The sequence below is a fragment of the Bubalus kerabau genome, chromosome 14 (genome assembly GCF_029407905.1).
Source record: "Bubalus kerabau isolate K-KA32 ecotype Philippines breed swamp buffalo chromosome 14, PCC_UOA_SB_1v2, whole genome shotgun sequence".
Classification (NCBI taxonomy): Eukaryota; Metazoa; Chordata; class Mammalia; order Artiodactyla; family Bovidae; genus Bubalus; species Bubalus kerabau.
In genome coordinates, this window is record NC_073637.1 from 32842358 (window position 1) to 32848468 (window position 6111).

Below are 6111 nucleotides of genomic sequence, written 5' to 3' on the forward strand. Positions count from 1 at the left end.
GCTTGTACAACACAGACTGCTGGGCTGCAGCCCAGAGTTTCTGACTTAGCAGGCAGGATGGACATGAGAATTTGCATGTCTAACAAGGGTGATGCCGATGCTGCAGTCTGGGGACAACTTGAGAACCACCTCGCTCCATCCAAACCCCAGCTGCAGCATAGCTTCATCAGCAGGGAGTGTTTATTGTACCTATGTCTGGGCCCTAGAGGATCGTGTTTAAACAGTCTGTGGGTTGAGGTGGGGCAGGAGGGAGAAACCTGAGCTCCTCTTAATTCTAATGCCTCCTGGTCAGGAACATCCACTCTCCTTGAGCGAACTCTCTGCTCAAATCCCAAAGGGTGCCCTAAAACCAGCGAGGCTCCTCAGAAAGCCTGTCACTCAGGCCCCATCCTCAATACGTTGGAATCAGAATCTGCATTTTAACAAGAATCCCTGGCAAACCCATCACAGTAAAGTCTGAGAAGCACTGCTTAAGCTCCAGCCTAAATGGCACATCTCAGAGAGGGCATCTTCCAGCACCTCTGCCAGGGCAGGTCTCCAGAGCCCTCATGATGGAGAGAGAAATACAGAGGTAACACCACTCAGCGCCTTCCATTAGCCAGTGAAGAGGGTAGCCAAGTAAGAAAGTCACTCACATTGACTGATTGTCAGCTGAGTCAGTGCAGAAGCAACATTTGAAAACAGATGTGAGCATCTACATCTGTGTGTCTATTTATGCTTTGCAAATGGGTTCATCTGTACCATTTTTCTAGATTCTACATATATGTGTAGAATATTTGTTTTTCTCTTTCTGACTTAACTTCACTCCGTATTACAGACTCTAGGTCCATCCACATCTCCGCAAGTGGCACAATTTTATTCCTTGTTATGGCTGAGTAATAGTTCACTGTATATATGTGCCACATCTTTATCCACTCCTCTGTTGATAGACATTTAGGCTGCTTCCGTGTCCTGGCTACTGTAAACAGTGCTGCTGTGAACACTGGGGTGCATGGATCTTTAGGCAGAAATAGAGGCACAGATGTAGAGAACAAACTCATGGATACCAAGGTGGGAAAAGGGGGTGTGGGATGAATTGGGAGATTGGGATTGAAAAGATACACTATTGGTATTATGTATAAAATAGATAACTAATGAGAACCTACTATATAGCAAAAGGAACTCTACTCAGTGCTCTGTGGTGACCTAATTGGGAAGGAAATCCAAAAAGGATGGGATATATATACATATGACTGATCCACTTTGCTGTACAGCAGGAAATAATACAACACTGTAGAACAACTATATTCCAATGAAAATTTAAAAAGAAAAAAACAAAGAAGGGAGTGAGTATCCCATGCCAACAATGTATAACTCTCCCCAGTGACTTCCCTCTACCTGGGAGAAGAGAAGCCCGAGGGCAGGACAGACTCTGCCTAACCTAGGGTTAGCGTGGTCCTGGATGGGGTGGTGACCAGTACTCAGAGGTGTGGGATATACTTATTATCATGCATAGATTATAGACTTTGTATTCCAACATGAGGACTCAGCCATCCACCCCTCCACCTAAGCTAGAAGGACTCTATTAATTACAATCAATATTCTGGACTCAGAGCACAAAAGCCAAACAGGATCATTTTGGCAAAAAAAATTTAATAATATCAAGTTTTGCCAAGGGTGTAGCAAATAAGCCCCTTATAGCCTATTAGTGAAAGTGTCAATGGATGCAGAATTTTTGCAAGGCAAAAATCCCTCAGAAGTTTAAATATGCATATGCTATGACTTGCACTCCCCAAACTAGAATTATAGCCTGCAAAAATATTAGAAGACATACGTAAAGACACAAATATGGGGATGCCCTCTGCAGCATTGTTTCTAATTTTTAAAAAATGGAAAGAAGCTATGGGTCTATCAAGAAAAAAGTGGATACATTCTTACAGTGCAGGAGTCTCCTGCACATTTAACGAAGGGGAACTATATATGTCCCCACATGAATGAGTCTGTGCATACATGCATGTGTGGTATAGTTCTATTTATATATATTTTTAATTATATATATATATATATATATATAGACATGAAAAAAATATGCAAATACACCCACCAATCTGTAAACAATGATTGTTTTCAGGAAGTGAGACTTAAATGGAGGAAGTAGATTTCACTTCTTCTGCATACCTATCTACAATTTTAAATTTGTTATAGTAAGCAGGTATTATTATATAAAATACATCTCAAACCTGTAAAAATGATTTCTTAAGAATTGTTTTTTTCTGGATGTGTTTCCTTACATAAGCTCATTTAGTTACACTGCTGCTGCTACTAAATTGCTTCAGTCATGTCCAACTCTGTGCAGCCCCGTAGATGGCAGCCCACCAGGCTTCTATTTCCCCAGGATTCTCCAGGTAAGAACACTGGAGTGGGTTGCCATTTCCTTCTCCAATGCATGAAAGTGAAAAGTGAACATGAAGTCACTCAGTCGTGTCTGACCCTTCTTGACCCCACAGACTGTAGCTTATCAGGCTCCTCCATCCATGGGATTTTCCAGGCAAGAGTACTGGAGTGGGTTGCCATTTCCTTACACATCTCAGTCTTAGACACCATACAATATACTTGAATTAAATTTGGGCTTTCTTAGATAATAGTGAGAGCTGGACAATAAAAAAGGCTGACCACTGAAGAATTGATGCCTTTGAACTGTGCTGGAGAAGACTCCTGAGAGTCCCTTGGACAGCAAGGAGATCAAACCAGTCAATCCTAAAGGAAATCAACCCAGAATATTCACTGGAAGGACTGATGATAAAGCTGAAGCTCCAATACTTTGGCCACCTGATGCAAAGAGCTGACTCATTAGAAAAGACCTAATGCTGGGAAAGATTGAAGGCAGAAGGAGAAGGGGATGACGGAGGATGAGATGTTGGATGGCATCACCGACTCAATGGACATGAGTTTGAGCAAACTCTGGGAGATACTGAAGGACAGGGAAGCCTGGTGTGCTGCAGTCCGTGGGGTCTCAAAGAGTCAGATACAAATGAGCAACTGAACAGCAACAAAGCAGGAACCCCTTAAGATTAAATCCAGGTAATCTTGATTGGCTTCTTGGTGTCCAGAGGGTTTGTTTTTTTTTTTAATCAATTTAGTATCTGGTCCTTGAAACTACATTCATAATCTTTTAGCCCCTGCCTTTCAATATTACCCCTAATTAAGAATGTGTTCACAAAAATCTAGAATATCTTTTTCATAAATTGCTGCTAAACCATTCTGTATTGAATTTTTTGTAATGTAAAGGCAGATGTTTTCATTTAGTTAAGTATCACCTTTAAATTTTTATTACCTAGGAAGAGTCTGTTACATAATTTGGGATCTTGCTTTTTATTGTACTAGATACTCCTCTAAATGTTATATGATCTAAAAGTTTAATCACTATGGAGGTTACAAAATGTATAGACATATCTTTTAGAGACTACTCTTTTTAGCTGAGAATGACCAAAACCTATGTAAACTCAAGCACAAAGGAATCTATCAAACAGAGATGGAGGTGTCTTATCGACCACGAGACAGGAAGAGACACAAGGCAGAAATGAGAAACTGTCAAGCCAGAGCAACACTCCCTCCCTCCCCTCTGTCTTTTTCAATCTTCCCACACCCTCCCCTCACTCTCCTCACACTCCCCTCACCCCCTACCCTCATCCTTCCCACTGGCCCTTACTGAGTGCAAACAGACCAGAACAGAACCACAGAACCACAGAGAGTAGGCCAGGGTGAAAGGACCTGCTACCCTCTGCCAGTTAAAGTCCTTTACATTTTTTAAAAATTAATTTATTTATTTGGCTGTGCCAGGTCTTAGCTGCAGCACTCAAGATCTTCAATCTTCATTGCAGCATGTGGAATCTTTAGTTGTGGCATGCAAACTCTTAGTTGTGGCATGTGGAATCTAGTTCCTCTACCAAAGATCAAACCCAGGTCCCCTGAGTTGGGAGTGTGGTATCTTAGCCACTGGACCACCAGAGAAGTCCCTGAAACTCTTTACCCGGGCTTTGCATCCAGGCCTCAGGCCCCTTCTAGAGTAACAGTTCCATTTATGTCCTCTGGCTTCTCCTTAAGTCCACCCCCACTGACCCTGAAAGACACTTGCAGATGTTAAAAGTCAGCATCTTCCCTCTGGGCCCAGACTAAGGCCCAACTTCCGTTTCCAGGAGGCAGCAGTTTGGTTTATATGTTCATCCTGCTTCAATCAAAGGGAACAGATTCAGGTAGAACAAACATGGCTTCCTAGAGCCATCCTCCGTGGCCAGGTGCAGTCCTCAGAGACAGAGGTGTAATGTTGACAACCACCTGATGAGTAAACACTCCAGCTTTGTTTAACAGAAATATCAATGGTCACCAAATCCAAGCCTACTCTCAGATTCCCCCCAGGTTCAAAGTAGGGGGATGGATTTAAAGGTGAAGAATGGACTACAATTTTAGTGGTTCAGTACATTGGCTTTGGAATCAAGTTGTGGCTCAGATGGTAAAGAATCTGCCTGCAATACAGGACACCCAAGTTGGGAAGATCCCCTTGACAAGGGAAAGGCTAGCCACTCCAGTATTCTGGCCTGGAGAATTCCATGGACTATAGTCCATGGGGTCACAAAGAGTTGGACATGACTGAGTAACTTTCACTTTCACTAAGTATTAAAATATATTCTGATTCTGCCATGAACTAGGTATTTTAATCTTGGGCAAACTACTCAGTCTCTTTTGGCCTCAGTTTCTTCACCCATAAAATGGCAAAAATAACAGCTAGTCTCATTGGCTAGTTGTAGACATTAAATGAGATTATATAGCAGGCTTCCTAGCTCTTAGCAAGCATCTAACAAATGCCAACTATCATTGTTAATATTACATCATCATCTGGCCAATGGGCACACAGGAAGATGCTCAACATCACTAATTATTAGAGAAACACTAAGCAAAATGACAATGAGATATCACCTCACACTGGTTATAATAGCCACCACTAAAAATTCTACAAATAACAAATGCTGGAGAGGATGCAGAGAAAAGAGAACCTTCTGACACTATTGGTGGGAATATAAATTGGTGTAGCCACTATGGAAAATAATATGGAAGCTCCTCAAAAAACTAAAATTAAAATTGCCATATGATCCAGCAATCCCACTCCTGGGTTCATATCTGGAGAAAACTGTAATTCAGAAAGATATATGCAACCCCTATGTTCATAGCAGTACTATTCACAATAACCAAGAAGTAGAAACAAGCTAAATTTCCATCAGCAGATAAATGGATAAAGAAGATGTGGTGCACATACAGTGGAACATGACTCAGCCACAAAAAAGCATGAAATAATGTCATTTGCAGCAACACAGGCAGACTTAGAGATTACCATACGAAGTGAAGTAAGTCAGAAAGAGAAAGACAAATACCATATGATATCAATTATATGTGCAATCTAAAATATGACACAAGTGAATTTATCTATGAAACAGACTCATAGACATGGAGAACAAACTTGCAGTTGCCAATGGAAATGGGAGGTGGGGGAGGAATGGATTAATTGGGATTAGCATATGCAAACTATTCTATATAGAACAGATAAATAACAAGGTCCTACTGCATAGCACAGGGCACTATATTCAATAACCCTGATAAGCTATAAGGGAAAAGAATGTGAAGTAGAATATACTATAACTGAATCGCTTTGCTGTGCAGCAGAAATCAACTATACTTCAATAAAATAAATTTTAAAAATTTTACATCATCATCATTATTGGTATGAAGAAATAAATCTGTAACAGAGCAATGAAAGCCAATGGGTTTGACATAATACACCTATTTTGTGTGTGTGTGTGTGTGTGTGTGTGTATAGGATAAAATATGAGATATATAGGATATATAGAGAACAATAGGATATTTAGGATAATGAAATATAACCTCCCTGTAGTCAGGTATCTCTAGTGTCAGACGCTGCTTGTTACCACATCCTTGCAAGCACTTGCAGGTTTCTACAAGGAGATGCAAAAAAAACACAGCTCTCTAGAAATGTCAGCCTTGTCATGTACTGGCATGAGGCAAGAACGCTCTGGAAGAACAGCCCTTTTGTTTAAAATAGAAACTTTGAAGGAAGCCAAA

General features: G+C 40.9%; 1 long non-coding RNA gene across 2 annotated transcripts in view; it reads right to left on the reverse strand.

Moving 5' to 3' along the window:
- Positions 1-6111, reverse strand: part of LOC129626739 (uncharacterized) — a 49443-nt gene that overhangs the window by 31484 nt on the left and 11848 nt on the right. The window lies entirely within an intron of this gene.